Below are 20526 nucleotides of genomic sequence, written 5' to 3'. Positions count from 1 at the left end.
TCTTCTGGGCTGCCAAACCTCATCAGAGCTGCCTGCGGGCAAAGCAGGGCTCTGCCACCTCCGCACTGAGCACAGCCACCCACCAGCCTCACCGTGGCTCCAGGGCAGCGGGAAAATATGCTGCCAGCCGAGGTGAGGAGAAACTGCTGGATACTGCTGGCTTCAGGAGCCAGGAGGCTCTCCCAAGGCAGGATTCTGAGCAGCAACACCATTCTCTGTATTAAAACACCCTAGCCTAAACAGAGAGAGGGTTCGTTTATAGTTTCAGTGAATTTAAGTGCAACTGATACTGTGCTAGTGCGTGATTTCTCAGAGGGGTGACAAGGCTGTCACCCGTAATAACCTTGCCTGCTGTGTGTGACAGTTACCCAAGGCAGGAGCAGAGGGCCGGCCCTGCTTGGCAGGGCTGGCGAGACAGCTCCAGCTCTGGGCCATTGCATCAGCACAGGGATGCAATCACAAAACTCACTGCTGCTCAGTGCTGCTCAGTCCTGCTCATTGCTGCTTTGTGCTCCTCATTGCTGATCCGTGCTCCCCAGTGCTCTCTGTGCTCTTCAGTGCTCCTCAGTGTTCCTCATTGCTGATCTGTGCTCCTCAGTGCTCTCTGTGCTCTGCAGTGCTCCTCAGTGCTCCTCATTGCTGATCTGTGCTCCCCAGTGCTCTCTGTGCTCTTCAGTGCTCCTCAGTGCTCCTCAGTGTTCCTCATTGCTGATCTGTGCTCCTCAGTGCTCTCTGTGCTCTGCAGTGCTCCTCAGTGCTCCTCATTGCTGATCCATGCTCCTCAGTGCTCTCTGTGCTCTTCAGTGCTCTTCAGTGCTCCTCAGTGCTCCTCATTGCTGCTCCGTGCTCCTCAGTGTTCCTCATTGTTCCTCAGTGTTCCTTAGTGCTGCTCATTGCTGCTCAGTGCTCCTCACTGCTGCTCAGTGTTCCTCATTTCTCCTCAATCCTTCTCATTGTTCCTCAGTGCTCCTCAGTGCTGCTCAGTGCTCCTCAGTGCTCCTCACTGCTGCTCTGTGCTCCTCCATGCTCCTCAGTGGTCTCTGTGCTCTTCAGTGCTCCTCAGTGATGCTCCATACTCCTCAGTGCTCCTCAGTGCTTCTCAGTGCTCCTCAGTGCTCCTCAGTGCAGCAAGAAATGCTCAGCAGAGTCCAAATCCCTCTTCTGCAAGACTGCTCCCTGCAAGGCACCAGCCCCTGTTTGTTCTGCAGGGGTTAGCAAGGGGAGATGGGGATCCTAAGGGAGGAAGCAGCATCCATCCTCAGAGCTGGCAAAAAGGGTTTTTTTGTCCTCTGCTCCCCCAAGATGCACAGAGAAGGAGTGCAGGGGGCTGACTTGTTCTCCGGTCTCTGGGCACAAAACTGATACACTGCATTTCCCACTGGGAGGGATGAGGGACAGGGCTCTTTGCAGATATTTATTTTTTATTTCCAAGAGGAAGAAGAACAAAAGAGCCCCAGCAGGCCCCAGCCAGCAGCCAGCCAGCAGAGCCACTGGCCAGGCAGGCAATTAACACGTTGTCACTGAAGCAGAACAGCCCTGATGGCTGGGACCCAGCAGCCTCTGGCTTCTTCCCTTTTGTTTGGGAGCCAAAGGAAAATTGAGGAAGGAGCCACCATCCCGTTGGCCAAGGGTCTGATTCCACTTGGATCAGCACCCAGCAGCCGAATGCCCCCCAGGTGCCAGGCTGCTGCAGATGTTAGGTGGCAGAGGCCAGGCTGCCAGGGGCTGAAGGAAAGCAAGGAGCTCTCCTCCGCCTCTGCTTTGCCACGGGATCTTAGAAAAGGCCACTGTCATACCAAAATGTCCAGATGTGCCTCCAGCCAAGCGGGGTTGCCCTGACATTTCTTGCAGCTTCCTCCACCCACCACCAGAAATCCAAAGGGATAAAAATCAAAGTCTGGAGGAAGGAAGAGAAGAATTGCTTCTCGAGGCATTTCTACTAAAAATTGTTTAGGGAGTGCTGGTTTCCAGTCTCTCCTGGCATTGAAAAGAGCAACAGATCTGGGTTCAGCCAGTGCCAGCTGAACCTCTTCTTGTAGAAGGCATCTCGACCCACTTTTTTGTTGGCCTTAATGCCACAATCCTGCTCCAACTGATACAGAAACTCAGGCTTGGGAATGGGATTTCAAACTGTTATTTTCAGCCTCTGCAGGAATAAAGAGATTTTGGACAGTCTCACAGTGCCTGAGCACCATGTGAAGGCAGCATCAGGAGCAGGATGGGGAAATTCTCACACCAGACTGGGAACTCTGACACTTTGCACAGTGGCAGTAATAAAAATCCAAGAATTGAGAGCCACTGAGGGAAGTGTGAAGCCCCTGAGAGAGGGGAGGTCACAAGTCAGGGCTGTTTTTTCAGATGGCACAGCAGTGAGTTTGACTCCTTCTGCCCAGAAGCCCATTTGAACTTGGTTGAACCAAAGAGGAAAAATTGAACAGGGGGGAGGGGATGCTTCATTAAATATTCATAGAAAAATGCATTTTTCTCCCTCATAAATAACAAAAATGTGTTCCTCCTCAATTAATATGCATCACTACTAACTTGTCTAATGAAGTCAAGATCTGTCTGAGGAACTCAATGCTAATGCTTTCTGTCAGCTACATGCACCAGCACTCACAGATTATTTTTCAGTCATTTTTTTCCTGATTTTCCTCCCAAGGTGGGAGTTCCCAGCTTGTGTGTGCCCTGAAAAACGTGAGCCAAGGATCTAGAGACACAATAAGCAAGAAAGAGAATCACACTAGAAATTCAATTGTGCTGTACCAGGCAGTGCAACCTAGTCCTGGTGGGTTGGGGTTTTTCCTTAATTAGAAATATAAGCAATCCCTCTTGCAGACCTACATTTGGACTAGGATATTTAAAGAATTCTTCTTATGAAAAGAGGAACACACGGAAATCCCCTGCAGAAGGGGGCTGACACCATAAAATCCAAAGATTATGGGGCTGTAAGATGTACATCATACTTCCCATTTTGTCAGCCATGGGGTGGATGATGAGAGGAAGAGGAGGATGCTGAAGTCCAGGCGCAAATCACCCCAAGGCAGAGCTAAGATCCACCTTGCATCACTTGAAACCTTCCTAGAGAGGGACCCAGGGCACTAGACCTGAATGGAGATGGATTACGTGGATTACAGGGCTATTTTCATGTAGGAAGTCTTAAAGAAAGATGGAGAAAAACATTTTACAAGGACATGTAATGACAGACCAAGAGGGAAACTGAAAGAAAGTAGATGTAGATTAGATGTCAGAAAGAAATTCTTGTCTGGGACGGTGGTAAGGCACTGGCAAAGGTCTTACAGAGAAGCTGTGGCTTCCCATCCCTGGAAGTGTCCAAGGCCAGGTTGGAGCAACCTGGTCTAGTGGAAGGTGTCTCTGCCCAGGTAGGGGTTGGAATTGGATGATCTTTAAGGTTCCTTCCAATCCAAATCATTCTGGAATTACCTGATTCCATGATTCTGTCTCTGATTCAGCTGAGACTCCACATCTCACTACAGGTCCTTCAGAAAGGTTTTTGAATCCTTGCTCTGCATCTTCCACATGATCTCTCCTGTCTTTCCTGGAGTGTTTTCTGACTGTCTGGACGTGTCTTGTCACAAAAGGCCAGCTGTCACTGCTGTCTCTCGCCTCGTGAACGCTGCATGTCACCGCCTGGCTCCAATCACTGTCACCCCAGCTTGTGCTGCCGGGCCTGGCTGTGAACCCCAGCAGCGGGGTGCAGACACGTGTGAGCACTGAGCCATCCCTCCTGCTGGGACAGTCACCTCCAGGCAGCTGGGAAGGTAACTCCTGCCACAGCAACACTCAGCAGAGCTGGGCTGTCAAAGGCATTAAACCCTGGAGATTCAGCTGCTCCACACAGGGCCACTGATGACTCCTCAAAGCATCCCAAAACCTCCCCAAGAGCAACACACAGGGAGAATTACAGCATCCGTCCTGTCTTGCTGTCCCAAACTCTCTCTGCTTTGGCCACAGGGAGTGAGTGCACTTTGACAGAGATCCAGCTGGCTGGCCATGCCCACCAGCACACCACCAGGGCTACTGCTCTCCCCTCCCACTGCTGCTCCACCCTCCCCAGCAGCCCCAAATGGTTGAGATGGGATTTTAACGACATCTTGCTTGCCCTTCTCTGTGCCCAGCTGCAGGCAAGAGGCAGAGAGCAAAATGCCAGCACCAGTTTCTTCCAAAGAGGAAATCTGTGGCCTTTGTAGTCAAAAAGCAGATGATGGACCACACACAGCCTGAAGCCCATGAGCAACTTCTGGAAATGCCATGCTGGTACCACCCTCCTCCAGTCTCCACTCCAGCCCCAGGGAGGAGAGTCATAAAAGGGGAGCAGAGAAAAGCAGGAGGCGGCCCAGCACACAGCACCTCTAGAGATGAATGAGAGGACAAGGTTAGATTAGATATTATGAAGAAATTCTTTATTCAGAGGGTGGTGAGACCCTGGCACAGGTTGCCCAGAGAAGCTGGGGCTGCCCCATCCCTGGAAGTGTTCAAGGCTGGGTTGGATGGGGCTTGGAGCATCCTGGGATAGTGGAAGGTGTCCTTGCTCATGGCAGGGGAGGCTGAAATTCCATGAGTATTAAGGTTCTTTCCAACCCAAAACAATCTGGAATTTAACCCCTCAAAATCAGGCTTACAGAGTAAAGAGTGAAGTATAAATCTAATTCCCACCATCAGTGCAGAGTACACAATGTTCACGACACCACAGTGCCAGAGATTGGCAAATCAACAAAATACAATTCCTGGTTTAAAATCGCCTTACACAGGTCCCTCTCAGGATGACCTAGAATTGATGGATGACAAATTTTCTTTCACCAGCCCAGCCAAAACCTTGTATCTGCTTGAAAGAGCAGGCGATGCTACACAGGAGGAGAGCCAAGAGCAATACTTCTAATCCCGCGTTAACAAACATGACTCACCCATTTATTTTCACTGGTATGTTCATGGTTATTTTAAGCTTTGTCTAAAGAATGCCAGCTACTGTATAATAACTGCAATGAAAGATGGCAGTGTTTTTATTTTGCTTTACAACTAAAGGTTTATTTTTAGTTCCTTTTAAATAATGCAAAGTGAAACTGGTTTGTAAATTATTTTAAAGACTTTGGCACTGATTTCCTAAAGCACATCCACATGAGCAAGTCACACCTCCAGACCAGAGTCCCCATGAGGGAAGACTGGTGGGCACTGCACTTCCCTGGGAGTCAGCCTGGCTGCCAGGACATGCCAGGAACATTCCACCTCACAGGTTAGGGTTTTTAAGAGGCAAGACTTTGCTTTGCAGCATGTTTAGTTCAAGTCTGAATCTAAACAGCTGCTGTTTTTCCCCAGGCTGTTCCTAGCACTTAGGCAGTGTAAAATTAATTCTTGGTGTGTTGGATCCATCCTTGCCCTGCTCCTTGTTGTGCTGGTTTGCAACCTGGAGCATTCCAGGGGGTCCTGTGGGGTTACACCATAAGCTCCCATCAGGCATCCATCTGCTCTGTGGTTCTCCATCTGCTCCCACAGCAAGGGGCTGGGTGTTGTCTGGGGGTTGCAGGCAGCAGAGAGGATGCGAGTCAGGACTCCTGGGCTCTGCTCTTACAGACAAATCAATGGAGGAGAGAAAAAAAATATCCACAGCCCAAGGCTGTCCTCCCTCTGTTGGAAGTGGGTGAAAAGGAAAACAACATCTAACACCTATTCCTGCCCTGGAGAAAATTGGTACTGAGTAGTCAGAGACTGAGGTTCAAAGAGCTTGTTAGGAAAAGAGGAAAATCAGCACTTCCAGCTTCCTTCTCCTTGTCAAGATACAAAGACACTCAATTCTCCACACTGGGCGAAGGGCTGCCCAGGGCTCAGCTGTGGAAAAGGACAAGCTGGGCCTGCTGGCTGCTCCTGCCTGTGGTGCCAGACACATGGCACATCTCCAAAGCCCCTGGGTACAGGAGCTGGGGAAGTGGGGGTTAAGTGCCTGTTCGCATGGGTGATGACTCTAATTTCACACATACAAATCCCTCTTATGGATTCCTTGGAGCTGGCAAGCTCGGAGCTCCCCGAAGCCATGGCTGGTTGCTTTGACGTGGCCATGGCAGGGTTTTCCCTAGGTCGGGTCTAAGCAAGGCACACTTAGGGTGATGGGTCTCTCTGGACACCACCATGCATGGCCAGTGGTTTGTCTGCCCCAGGGAGAGCTCCCTTCTCCCTCCAGCACACCAATTTCCTGGGGTAAACCCCAATTCCTCTTTGGGAAACAGGAGGAGAAGTGTCTTTGAGACAAAAGGGGTTGAACTTTAGCTGAGAAAGGGACTAACCACATCCAACCACCCCTTCTCAAACCTCCCACAACCCTGAGTAAACACTATCCCATAGCTTCATTTCTCCTTCCTGCTCTCTCCACACTTGTATCTGGAATAATCTCCTTTGCCATCACTAGGAGACAGAGGAATGGGGAAGGCTGTGACTGCTCATACGAAATGCAGAGCTGCTCACACAGGGTGCTCTCGGCAGGGACGCTGCTCTTGGCTTTGCTCTCTGCTCCGTGTTTATGCCAGCTCTGCTGGCAAATCTGCAATATGCTCCTGCCTCCAAGCAGACCCGAGCTTCCCTAAGAATTTTCCATCAGAAAGTCACTGTCAGGCTCCCAGAGCCACACGCTCTTCTGCAGCTGTTTTCTGCCCTCTTGTGAAGATCTGCAGAAATCCACGGCTACAGCTCTGCAGAAATCCACGACTCTGCTGAGCCACATTTCTTCATTTCCCAGGCAGAGACATGAAGAGATGGTGACTGTCTCCAGCTCACATCACTAAGGATTTCCTGAGTGTGAGCAAGGGCTTTAAGGACCATCACCTCTCCCAAAGATGTGTATTGCTCCCACTTCAGAAACAACCCACACTGGGCTCGACCCTGTCTGAGCTGCAATCACCACTTTGAAAGCCTTGAGCAGATCCCCCCTTGCACTACTACCCTTGGCAGAGACAAAGCTCTCATTCTCTCCATCCAGCCCAGCACTTCCCCAGGATCCTGTGAGAATAAAGGCTCAACAATCTATGGATTCTAAAAGCTGAGCTTTTCCACAGCTGCTCAGGTGCACAGGCCAGCGCATTGTAGGGTTCATCCCTCCCTCCACTTTTCTCGACCTTATTTTGGAAATTACCTCCATGGGATACTGAACTTGGTGATTTTTCCCAAGGGACAAGGCTGAAAAAGGACAGGGATGCAGTAAGCAGTCTGAGGCTCAAAATGTTCCTGCCCACCAAAGACAACAGTTATTTGTCCAGGAGGAGCCTTTGGCTCTGATCCACACTTGGTGCCAGTATGGGCTGTACCAGCACGGCCCAAATTTCTATTTCAATCCCGTATCTCCCCTCTTGGCTCCACAGAGGGACAGACGGGATGTGACTCATGCAGACACTGAGAGCAGGGGCAGAAGGGGAAGATGTGCCTAGCTGTGCACGCTGCCCTCCAAGCACAACCCTCCATCTGAACCCCACCATCTGATCAACAAGTCATCTCCTTGTCCAGGGAAAGAAGGACAGCTTGGACCAACACAGTCCAACTAGCCAGGTCCCTCCATAATTCCATAGCTGCAATTCCCTTTGCCTAAAACCTGCAGTACTGCCCCCCAAAAGCATCAGAACAGGCACAACAGAGGCTGTGACTCAAAAACCCCCAGCCCTGTTAGGGGCCAGCAGATTAACCCACACACCTTGGCTACAAAAGCCCCCAGGTCAAACCCCACACAGCATTCTGTGTTTTCCTCTTTCTCCAAAGTGCCAGTGACAGATGCCAAGGGCTCTCTGGGGTACCCTTCATCTTGCCCAGGCATGTGATGCTCCCACAGATTTGTGACTGCTCACATCAACTCCTTGACTCGGGCAGAATGACGCGGTACAAAGCACCAGCTGCACAGCCCCCTGGCTCCTAAACATCAGAGACAGAAGGAAAACAAACTCTGGTCTACTCCAGTCACTTGTCACAGCCATTGCAGGACTGCTCCTTAAACACGGCAATTATTCCAGCTTACGATTGTATCCAACAGCACACCATCACCACACTAAGCCTTTTTGCCTTCCAAGAGCTGCTTTTCAGCACTCGGGCTCTGAACCCCACAGGTGCTGCCGGGGATCTGCTTGTGTCGATGCCGGATCCATTCCCAAAGCTGACAGTTGGATCCAGCACGTCCAGAGCCACTTGCCAGATGGCACGGCCACCCCGCTCCGCTCCCAGACAAACACTCAGCCACGCACAGCCCAACCCGCTCCGACAAGTGAGACAGGAGGAAGGTCAAACCATCTGTTTGCCGAGGGCTCAGTGCTGTATTTAAGGACAAAGTGTTTAAGGACTGGAAATCAGATCTTAGATTTGCCCATTACACAAGTGCTTTAGTCTTGCTTCTGCATAGTCTCAGTGAGCTTGGAGTCCTTTGGGTGCTAAAGCCGATCAGAAATAAGAAAGCACCCAACAGCTACAGGAGCAGCACAGCTGTCCTCAAACCGATGCTCCCTCTTGTGCCACATGAGAGTCAGACCCAAATGCACTCCCACAACAGAAAAAAATATTCAGGTATTTCTTACTCCTAAAATATTTTGAGTATTTTCAAATATTCAGTTGACATCAGTTTTCATCCTTTCTCAGAGCAGCAGCTGGTGTCTCTCATCACAAGCAGCTGGATTTCATGAGACTGTAACTATTGCCAAGAGTTTGGGGAGCTCGGAGACACATGGGCACATCCACTCAGGCTTATTAGTTCCTTCTCCAATGAAAGAGGCCTTTATTTTTCCTTGAAACATCTCACTTCTACACAGGTAAACCATATTTTGAGTGCCCCAGTTTGAACTCCCAGTGCACAGTGCTTTGAACTGGAGAGCTGGACTACAAAACCTCCTCCTGAGCTCTCTCAAGCTGATTTTTCATAAGTTTCTGCAAATACTCCAGGCACACTGGAGTTCCCAGCACTCCCAGCCATGCCTGCATCCCACAGGGCTCCTGCTTGGCTCTGCTGTGTTTTTATTTCAAGGCCAGGTTGGACAGGACTTGGAACAACCTGGAATAGTGAAGATGCCCCTGTTGTTGCAGGGGTGGAAAAGGATGAGCTTTGAAGTCTATTCCAACCCAAACTATTCTGGGATTCTGTGACCTACTATTAAAGTGTTTTTCTGGTATAACAGGGTGATCCTAAGTGTTATGAACAACTGTATAGCTGTTGGTTTTTGCTGTCATATATTGGCTTTTACAAATTTGATACAGTACAGTTTGTAATCTCTTTTTAACTGCTTTTAATATAGTATGATTTGTCACCCTTTTATAGTTAATACCCTAATCCCTGTATAGAATCTATATTTTACTATGATAAATATATTATACTTCAGGCTTTTGCAAAATATTAAAATAGAGGTTATGTGCTGTGTATTGCAACATTAACTTTTGCAGAAGTAATTGTAATTGTGAAATAATAACTAATGCCTTTATTTTTGTAACTGACAATAGTGAAATAGCTAATATTTATTGAAAGTACTTGCAAAAATAGCTAAAATGCCTATATGGTAAGATAACATTGAAAAGAACCAGGCAAATAACACCAAAAGAGCTAAGAGGAATCTACCACTAACCCTTCAGCTATCAATAACTCTCAAATCACAGATCAGGGAGCCTTGTGAATAAATAAAATACAAAATCACATCTACATTGTGGCATGTATTCTAAGAAGATGAGGTCAAGGGTCGAATTAAGCTAAAGAATTTCCAGAACATGTAAATTCAAAAGAATATTTTAATAGGTGTAATCTTCACGAATATGCATTTGACCAATTATATAAGAGTTGTTATAGTTAACCATGTGCATCTACCTATGCACCCAGTGCTGTTACATTTGCTTTATCCCTTATTAAACTTTTAAAAACATTAAAGAGGGAGCCTCATTTCTCACATAGGCTAAGGAATCTCTTCTAGGCAGAAATGAAGTTGTGCCACTTTCCAGCTGAAGGTGATCTGCTCAAACATTTCCTTATTGTGAGAAATGACCACTCACATAAAAATTTCAGAGATGTATTAAACCTCAACAACACAACAAAAGGACTGAATAAGGGAAAAGGGAAAGCCCTGCGTGCTTAGCTGCAGCCAGAGGCACATCTGCCAAATGGCAGCTCTGCCTTTTATTCCCCTGGTGTTGCATCAGCCAAATACATATTCATAAGTAATTATACATATTCAGACATTTCCCTTATCTAACCCTGGCCTCTCCCAGAGTCTGCCAGTTGACTCTTCTTTGCTGTCCATTTGGTGGAGACTTTCTTACAGTCTGGAGGTGAGGTGTTATCATGCCAAGCCCACCCAGCAACAAAGTTCACCCATTCCCAACTGCCCCAAGCAAGGGGCAAATGTACACGCCGTCCCTCCACATGACCCTGACAACCCTGACAGCCAGGTTTGTCTGATGGCGACAGCATAGAGGGAGGAAAAAGGAGCCATAAGGAAAACAGAGGGTATCCAAAACAACCTACAATAATGAAGTTACATATCAACATAACTTCAAATCTCAGCAATACTTTCCTTAAGAGACCCAATATTCATCCCTTAATTGCAAGAGCCAATCATAATTTTATCAATTTTTACCATTATCTTCACCCTTTAGGAAGAAGCGGAAGGAGATGAGCTTTAAGGCCCCTTCCCACCTAAACCAGTCTAGGATTCTCAAAATCCTCCTTGATTTGGGAGCACCAGCACACAGTGGGTGCTGGTGACAACAGGCTCAGCTTCATCATCTGTGTCAGACATCATGTGCAGAGAGAATGGAACATCAGGCAAAAAAATATTTATTCATAGCAATCACCACAAATTAACAAGCCTTACCTGCGTTTCTAAAGACTCCCACGATGCATGCGAAGGGACGACGCTTGCTGCAGCCGCCAAGTTGGGAAAGGGCAGCAGTGAGGGAAGAAGGATCGGCCGAGCCCTCAGAGCACCAGGGGCAGGAACGGCCGAGCCCTTGGAGCAACGGGAACAGGAATGGGAATGGGAACGGCCAAGCCCTCAGAGCAACGGGAAAAGGAATGGCTGAGCCCTCAGAGCAAGCAACAGGAACGGGAACGGGAAGAGGAAAGGGAACAGCTGAGTCTTCAGAAGAACGGGAATGGGAAGAGCTGAGCACTCAGAGCAACAGGAGCAGCTGAGCCCTGATGGCAGCACCTGAAGCCAGGGAATAAAGATTAATCTAGGGAATAGAATTTCATCAGGGAGCACCTGCATCAAGGCCAGGCTGGACAGGGCTTGAGGGAACCTGGTTTAGTGGAAGGTGGCCCAGGCCACAGCAGGGGGTGGACTGAGATGAACATTAAGCTCCCTTCCAGCCCAAACCATTCCATACTCACCCAGCTGCCCTGGGCAGTGACATCATCTCCTCGTGTGCCCAGATGAGGTGTTTGTCACAGGAACAGGGAAAAGGTTCCTCTGCTTAATGCCGAACAGAAGATAGGCTGGAGGTTCCTGTGCCACACTCTCGGTAGAAGGAAAGGTAAGTGTGCTGGGGCACGTTCTGGGAGCTGTCAAAGCCACAGAAATACCAATTAGTGAGGCAAGGACCAGGGTGCATCATTTCCACTCTTTTCTTTCCCACCTCGAAGAAAGGTTGCCTGCAACATCAGTAGCAAAAACGTCACTTGTGTTGTTAACTCTGCTAAAATCTGTGTCCTGGTGGGAGGGCAGGGATGGGAATGTGCTCCCTAGGCCAGTGTCAGCCCTGCCTGCTGAGGAGGCAGCCACTGGCATGTGAGGAAACACGGAGCAGCCAAGAGGCAACTGAGGGGCCCAGGTGAGCACACACAGGTGGGCAAGGCCCCAGCATGGCAAAGTTCAGACCCCTGCCAGAGCCACTCCTTTATTCTGCTCCTGTTCCAGTGCACTCAGCTGGGGAGCTGCCGTGGAAATGCCTTGATTCATCACGGACTGTTTAAACACAAATAATAAAATCCAGCTTTCATGAAGGAGAGAAACCCAGACTGGGGTTTGCTAAGATGAGATTCTTACATGGGAAGATTTCAACCCAACACAGAACTGCATTTTTGCCTTTCTGCATTGGTGTCTTTCTGCTCCTCAGTTCTTTCTTCTCGCCCTGCTGTAGCTGTACAGAATGGTCAGATTCCCTGTTTCACACCCTGCAGCATCACAGGGTATTTCCAATTATCCATGGGAGCAGGAGGCACTGAGACCAGGCTGCTGTGTGGGGAAGCAGGACTGGAGACATTTGTCCCCAAAGCCAGGATGAAAAAATGAGGGACAGATGAGCAGGGTCCCTCCCAGTGGTTTCTGACCCAGTGATGGGGAAATGCCAAATGCCATGAGGGTGTTTGGCCTGGTAAAACAACATGCTTGAAACACAGGGCATCACTCAGGGACACACACAGCCTGTGTCCCATCCTGGGGCAGGGCAGAGAGAGGACAAGAAACAACTTCTGCATTTCCACAGCAGCATTTCCCAATCACTGTTTATGCCACCTGGGTCACTCCTCTGATCACCTGGATTGCTGCTTTCCAAACCCCACCTTCTTGGAGCCCTGGTACCTCACTCTGACAACAACTGCACCCACCTACATTTTTTCTAACTCCCTGTTTCCTTTGAAAGACACCTGGGACAGTCCAAGCCTTTGAAAGCCAGGGAGATGTGGCACTATTGCTAGGAGGGAAACAGCAGGCGCACTCTTGGCTTCCTTCTGCTCTTCCAAGATATACACTTTTTACTTCTTGATGCTGCAAGATTGGGTAAGAAGGCAAAACAAAGGGATTTGCAAACTCTCTCAATATTGCAGAGGTGCAATTAAGAGTAAGACCTGGCCCATGTGGTGTGATCCGTGGCTTTGGTTTGGGACTGGAGTGCCAGAGCTCTCCAGCTGTATGTGGAAAGCAGTGCAATCATGGGTCACATTTCTAGTTCCTTCTCGTGCTGCTGACTGAGGGCAGGAGGCTTGAACACAAGGCTTGAAGCACTGGGAATGCTGGTGCTGCTCCCAGACTGGCTCTGGGATTTTCCACAAGCCATGCACGTGGCCAGAAATGTTTTCCTTAAGCTCAAGAGCTTTGTGTGCCTCACCCATGCATTCCAAATGCCCCTTCCCTCCTGCACCAGAAGCTGCTTCTGAAGTTGACTCTTCTCATTGCAGTCAATTCTTAGGGGACCCTTGCACTCAAGAGTCGATGGAAAATTATTTCCAGTGCATTTGTCCTCCTGATTAAGCATGGAATATATTTATGCCTCTCGAGTCTTCAGTTTTACTTTGCTGCTCAGCATCAGGACCTGCAAGGTGTGTGCAAGGAGCTCAGGGCCTTGGCTCCTGGCTGGTGGCAGACACTGCTCCCGTGTGGAATTGGGGCTGGATTAACCTTGCGCTGATGCTTTGGGCTTAGTGGAGCCCACAGCCCTGCCAGCCCAGCAGGTCCAGCACAGCTGCTCCCTCAGCCTCAGGGCTGTTTTGCAGCCCCCTCACAGAGAGCAGGGCTGCATCCAAATCACTCCAGCACTGCCCTGGCACATAGCAAGAGGGAGAGAAGCACTCCTGGTGGCTTTGGGAGCATTTTGCCTGAAAGTGTTGGGGAGATTTCTGTGTATATCAGGAGAGGCATGTCCAAGTTGTTATTGGCTGTGCTGGCCACTTGCCTCTCTCTTGCCCAGCTCTCAGCGCTGCTTTTCCCACCAGCAGCTTCCCAATGTCTCACCCAGCAGCAAAGCTTAGAAGGCTTTGCATTTCTACATGGATAACCAACAAATCCCTGTGTTTGTCAGATGTTTCTCCCCAGTCTTTCCTTCTTTATCAACCTCTTTCTCTACTGAAACTTCATCCATCTGGAGGCAGGTGAAACCATCAGTTGTTGCTTGGACTCTGTATTTTTACCCTTCTGTAAGCAAACGAAAATTGTGAAACCAGGAAAACTAACTGGGTTTAGATTTCTTTAGTAATCCAGCCACCTTCTCCACTCCATGTGATAGTGTTTGGCAACCTGTTGCAAATGAGGCAAGAGTGTTTTGAGCAGCAGCTTGCTAGACTCTTTTGTGCCCGGGAATATTTGAGAATTCATACTGCCCAAGGGGCTGGAATTTTGTGCTGGAACTCCAGGGTATCACTGAAGCAGTTTACCACTTTGGGAAGCAGCTTTTCCCTCATGAAGGCTCAGTCCTGGGGAGCATCAGACCCCTGGGCTGCTCCCCCAACACATCAGTGTGACATGTGGCTGTCCCCATCGCCTGGGGCTGACAGTGCTCACCTCAGGCACGCTGGATTGCAGTAATCTTATTTTAATGAGCATTAGGACATCAAATCATCCACTTCTGCCCACTGCTGCTGTTTCACTGCACCTTTGGCCCAGAGGGATATAAGACAGTGAGAGTGTGGTTGGAAAGAGAGCAACAGCTGAGCACTGCCTGACTCTGGACAACCCACTAAAGCTGTTGGGCAGCTCTTTCCTTGTTGTTGGGGTGCTTGGAGTTAGCAGAGATGATGAAAATAAGTGGTAAAGAGGGAAGACCTTACTCTATACTGTTTAGAGGATGTAGTTTCATGATTGTATACCAAGCTGGAGTGTTATCTGCTTTGCGGGACTTGTCTCCTGACATAATGAAATCTGCACACAGGATCTATGGAGCATCTTCAGGATCTATTGTAGCTACAGCTGGATTGTGTGGATGTGATGTGGGTAAGGGCTACAGATTTCTTTTTATTTTGTGTCCAAAGAGATTGAATACCTGGGAATATTGGAGTTCCAAATATTTTTGTATCATTATCAATGGTTAATTCCTCAGATTTTTAAACATTATTTCCATCTTGAATAGCAGAAAACGTGTAAATTCGGCAGCATTTGGAAAAGAGTCATTGCACTTTCTTAACGGGAATTCATGGCAAGCATATTAATAAAAGAAAGAGAGGTGCTCTCCTTGATAAGGCATTTGAGAATCTTGGCAGATTCCCAAAAAAATGAGGACACATAAGATTCATTAGTAGGGCATAGATGCAGAACCAAATGGAGGAAATGTTCTAAAAAGGCTTCCTGTCCATTTTCTACCATATGTCCAAAATATTTTACTATGTCATGTGCAGAAAATGGGGAGAAAGTAGGAAAAAACCCAAAATACTTCTGCCTCATTCAATATTGAAAGTCCTTGGAAAAGTTGGGTCCACACTAGAGACCTTCAGCCGTAATGAAAAAGCACAATAGCTCTAAGCAATCATTTAGCAGCTAGATAAAATACCTCATCCCCATTCTCATGGGGAAGTGCAGCTCAAAATGTAAATAACACTATAAGGGATGTAGAATGATTGCTTTGCTTTGCTTTCCTTCAGATGAGATAAAGGAGTATGTCCTCAGTCACTTGAAATTCGTTCTCTGGGGCCTGCCCCTTGGAGTAGAGGTACTTAGATTCTTAAGGGAGGCCCTAGAGAAATTCCTGCCTCCAAATGCCCACGAGCTGGTGTCTGGAAAGCTGCACATTATCCTCACCCGCCTGCACGACTGGAGATGTGTGACAGTGTCCGAGTTTGCCTCGAAGGAGGAGCTGATTCAGGTGGGAGCAGCCGCAGCCGCCCGTGAGGGAGGAGCTGGGAGACATTTGCTGCCTGGCCATGTCCCACAGCACAAAAGCACAGAATGGTTTGGGTTGGATGGGACCTTAAAGCTCATCAAGATCCACCCTGTCATGGGCAGGGACACCTTCCACTGTCCCAGGCTGGTCTCAAGCCCCATCCTACCTGGCCTTGCATGCTTCCAGGATGCCCAGCTTCTCTGGGCAACCTGTGCAGGGCCTCAACAACCTCAAGGTAAAAAATATCTTCCCTATATCTCAATCTCCCCCCGTGTAGTTACAAACCATCAGCCCTTGTCTCATCCTAACAGGCCCTGGTCCATTCTAGTCCATGCCATGATTTCTGTCCTTGCCACCCTCTGCATCCTGACAAGCTGAAATAATTTTCAAAAATCAGCCCTTTTGATTACCGCCTCAATTATGCTGAACATGAAGAGAGCAATTTGAGGCATTTCACAGGTTCCCTTCCGTCTTCTCTGCCCTGGCTGTGGGCATCTGACATGGTCTGGTGCCCATTAGTCCGTGGTGCCCAATAACCCAGCTGGGGGACCCTGTTCTGGCACTCACAGATGAACCACCCCTCCCAAAGGTAACAGTTTTTGGGGATCTTCACTCATTTCTGTCCTTCCTATCTCACCCACAGGCTGTGATGTGCAGTTGCTTCCTCCTACCCTATTTTGGGATTTTCCCTCCAACGTTCCGTGGGGTGGTGAGTAGCTTTGTGGTCTGGAGACCCTGTCCCAGCTCAGGCCCAGGGCCCCTCCAGCCTCTCTCCTTTCTCCAGTGGTGGCATTCAGGACCTTTCTATCTGGGTTTGCCACCAACGTAGCTCAAGGCTGGGTTCCCCCAGTGTCTGCAGAGGGAAGAACAGGGCCCCACAATCTGACCTCACTGCAGACAGGACTGAGCTTCCTACAGGATTGTCCATCTACTCCTGCCCCCGGGGTTACCCCACATCTGTTCTGCTGCACTTTCCTCCCAGGTTCATTGCAGATTTCAGGGGGAAGGGAGTAGGGCAGGTTTGGACCTGGAGCATGGGAGCAGCAGGTGGGGCAGTTCCCTGGAAGAGGATCTGTGGAGCCCCAGAACCATGGTCTGCTGTGGGCCTGGCTGGGGAACAAGGCCCACGTTTGCCCATGTGAGCAGCACTGCTCTCCCTGCGAGGGGAAGGCTCAGGGCTCCCTGTTCTGTCTCCCAGCGCTACGTGGACGGGGAGCTGGCCATGTGGAGAGCCGACTTTGTGTCCCGCACCACCATCACCATCTCTGCCTTCGCCGGCGAATACGACATCTGCCCCAGGGATGGCCCCGCTGCCTTCCTGACGTTCCAGCTCTCTGACTCTATCTTACAGATCTCAAAAATGAACATCTGCCGCTTACAGCACATTTTTCAGGTTCCCACACATCAGGTGAGCAGCTCCTCCAGGTAGCCAGAGCCGTGAGGCCCCTGCAGCAGCCCAGCTGCACTGACTGCTGCCTCCCCTCACAGGTCATGGACCGCTTTTTTGTCCAGGGCTACCAGGACACGGTCTCCTTCCTAAAAAGACTGAGTAAGTGACTGGAAGTGTGGACAGGTAGGTTGGGTGCTTCCCCTACATCCTTGGTTTGCTGACACACGGTAAGAGATGCTGCCCCAGAGTGACTGGGGCAGAGAAATGCCTGTATTCCTGGCACTGCCAGGATTCCTTGAGTCCTGGCCTCTCCTGAAGCTGCCTCCAGAGCCACACTCCCCTTTTCTCTGCCACACTGGGCATGACAGAGCTTTCCCCAGGGAACACAGGTCCCAGGACCCCTAGGCACAAGCGCAGGCTCACGTGCCCTGCGTGGTGTTGATAAGCCCCTGATGCACAGAGCACCAATGTTTGGTGATTCCCGAGCCCTGGGCTCATCAGTATCCCTGATTTGCCCTCAGCCCAGGTCTCGCCTCACACTGCTGCAGACCTGGCAGTTGAGCAACAAGCACTGAGAGCTGGAATCTCTTCCCACCAGGGGATTTCCAGGTGAATTACTTTGAGGGCTTCACACTTTCCTTGGCCAATGAATCAAATCAGAAAGGTGATGAGACCCTGCACCTGAAGCCACGACTGAGGCTTTTTCACTCCAGAGCCACCAATCATGAGGATGACAACAAAGAGAATCCAGGAATCCTCCAGGCAGCAGATAAGGAAGAATAGGAAGCCCCACAACACCTTCTCCACCCCCAGGAAGGTAAAGAACCAGCTCTTCCTTTACCCCATCCATTTTCAAGTGACACTTGCCCAGGGCTGTCAGTGCCCAAACAGGCTCTGGGGCCGGTGAGAATGGACAGGGATGGGAGAAACTTCCCTCTCACCTCAGGGGTTACAAGTGAGGCCTCACACTGAGCCCTGCTCACTCTGGATTTGGGTGAGCACTGAGGACTTCATTGGTGGCTGGGTCAGAAGGGCTCCATGGACAACGAGCTCCTTCCATGGAGAAGCCCATGTATTCACTCACCCAGTGAGGTAAGAACAGGTTCTGCCCACACATCCCTTCTTTAGGGGTGTCTCAAGGGTTCCAGCTGCCTTTGCTGTGCCAGCCAAATCCAAACTTCTCCTTAGGAACTCTGGCTGCAGCCACACAAACACAAAGTGCAAGGAAAGCATATTACAGCTGCAGGTAAACTTCTAGCTGCATCATTTTCAAGGAACACAAGGCAGTTTTAAATCCTAAACTTATCGTTTTCTGCAATTCTGTGAAAAATAATGCCTGCTCCCATTTTAGTTTTGCATGGAAAACCAGACAATCCACACAGCATTTCCATTTCCAGTTTGTTGTTAGTAAAATATATCAAGAATCATCTGATGAAATGCAATATTTATTTCCATTTTACTCTCTATTTTCTCTTTCTTTCCTTCTGAGTCTTTCAACAATTCAGAATTCATCAGATTACTAGAAATCACTCTGCTTTTTCAACATGGTGATTATTTAAAATGCAGCCACATAAATTAGATGAAAACTGAAAAATTATACAGTCAGGTATATCTGGAAGGACTAGAAGAAACGAGGAATATAAATGGGAAAGACTAGGACCATTACCATTCCAGATCAAAAAACAAGAGTTTGGAAAACATAAAGTGGAATCAAGAAAGAGATTTCCTTTGAAAACAAGCCAACTCTCAACCCACTAAGCAGTGCAGGACACAGTGTTAGGCTGTAGAAGTTGCTTCCCTGGTTGCTTTTATAAAGGCACCATCAGTCTGACCTATGTGGAGCTTTTGGAAGCAACAGGGTGGGAATGAGGTTTCTTTGGAAGTTGGGCAGCTCTGGGCTGTCAGGAATCGCTGCCTCTGCTTTGCAGCTGGGCTGCAAGGTTTTTAACCAGCCTGAGGTGAAAAATTCCTCCTGTGGGCAGAAACAAGACCCATTTGCTAGGCCAGAGAGCAATCAAGGAGAGAGTCCAGGCTCTCCACCTCCAGAGCAGAAGCACATCACATTCTCCAGTTCTGGGAAGGAAAAGCCCTACTGATCAAGGTCAGGAAAAGGCTCTTTCACTGTTTCTCTGTGCAATGCCAGAACAGCAGTGATGCTACCAAAGCAGCAGGGGGATAAACTTGTGAACAACTTCTACTTGATTCCTTGGACAAGTGTCTGCAGCCTGCAATCCCACGAGGCTCAGGCTGCACTAGCAGGTTATCCAGTAGCCACTTATCTGTGTGCCCAGCAGAACAACTGCACAAGGAATTGCACCCTCCTTCGTGCCCAGACTGGAAACCCAGTCTGGCATAGAGCACCTGCAGCCAACAGCCAGAGCCACAGGCAGGACTGGGCACATGCTTGGCTTTGTTGGGCTCAGTTTCAAGGATCGGACTCAAGCACTCTTCCCTCTAGAGCTGCAGCGGGCTCCAGCTCCAGAGGGAGCTCTGCTGCCTTGGCTTGTCTCCAGACTCTCATCCCATCCACCTCAGGCTTCACATTCCTGCTGAGTTCAAAGCAGAAGGAGACAAGCAACACGATGGGGGTACAAAGGGTAATATTTTGAGGATACCAAAACGGGCTGCCCTTCAGACATCGGGAGGAAGGGAAGCAGCTCTCACCAGGCACTTTCTCCCACGGCATCCACTTTGTCCCACAGGAACTGCCAGAGGTGTCTGTCAGACTGACCAACGTGGTTTTATTCCCTTTAGGACCAGCTCGGCTACAGAAGAGCATTTCTGAGCCTTCTGCTGCTTTTGGCCCCAGTTTCTGCTTTAAAAACCCAATGAGCAACTTGGAACCCAGCCTGAAGGCTGAGCCTGACCTGCCCTGAGGAGCACATGGGCGCTGCCAGCAATGCCACAGCACAGGCAGGGCCTCAGCCCCGGATGATTCCCATGATCCACCCCCAGAGGAGGCATCCCAGGCTCGTTCTATCCCCACTGGATGCAGCTGGGCTTCCCACTTTGCTTCCTTGCGGTGAAACAAGCTCCTGCACAAGATGATTCCAAACAATGCCAAACTTTGCCTCTATCCATTGCCTCTGTCAGTCTCCATTGCCATTAGCTCCAAGCTCGTGTCTCCAAGAGGAGACAGCACCAGCTCTGCTTGCTTGAAAAGATGAGAGATTAATAAAGCAAAACCCAAAACCATTTTAGTTTGGGGATTCCTTGTAGATGGATTTTTTTTTTAACTTTACAAAGCTTTTCTCATTGCTTATGATCAAGCACCAGATGGGGCAGGGGAGACATGCTGGGCATTTCAAACTGTGCTCCTGTTTGTGTCTAAGGTTTGCAGATGCATCTAATGGATTTGGAAGTCCAATTCCTAGATGAGAATTTTCTCTGGTAGATTTTAATGCTCATTTCAATAGGGTAGCTGCCTCAGGCTCACTGAATGGTAATATCCTGCCTGGAGGTGGGGATGGTGCTTGCAGCAACCTGGAGAAGGAGCTGTTGGATAAGTGGGAGGGAGCAGAGGTGCAAAAGCAAATGATGGACTGATTGTTCCTGCCTGGGGAGGCCTGGGTGTCTCTGAGCCTTCCACTTTG

General features: G+C 49.2%; 1 long non-coding RNA gene across 1 annotated transcript; it reads left to right on the top strand.

Annotated features, from left to right (window-relative positions):
• Window positions 1–369: 369 nt before the first annotated feature.
• Window positions 370–18568, top strand: LOC144247670 (uncharacterized). The gene is made up of 2 exons (XR_014950176.1): window positions 370–16951; window positions 17032–18568. It is a non-coding gene; the product is annotated as an uncharacterized LOC144247670 (long non-coding RNA).
• The last annotated feature ends 1958 nt before the right edge of the window (window positions 18569–20526 follow it).

Source organism: Lonchura striata, chromosome 26 (genome assembly GCF_050655825.1).
Source record: "Lonchura striata isolate lonStrDom1 chromosome 26, ASM5065582v1, whole genome shotgun sequence".
In the NCBI taxonomy this organism is placed as follows: domain Eukaryota; kingdom Metazoa; phylum Chordata; class Aves; order Passeriformes; family Estrildidae; genus Lonchura; species Lonchura striata.
The sequence above is the reverse complement of the archived record's forward strand: the minus strand, read 5'-3'. Positions and strand labels throughout refer to the sequence as shown.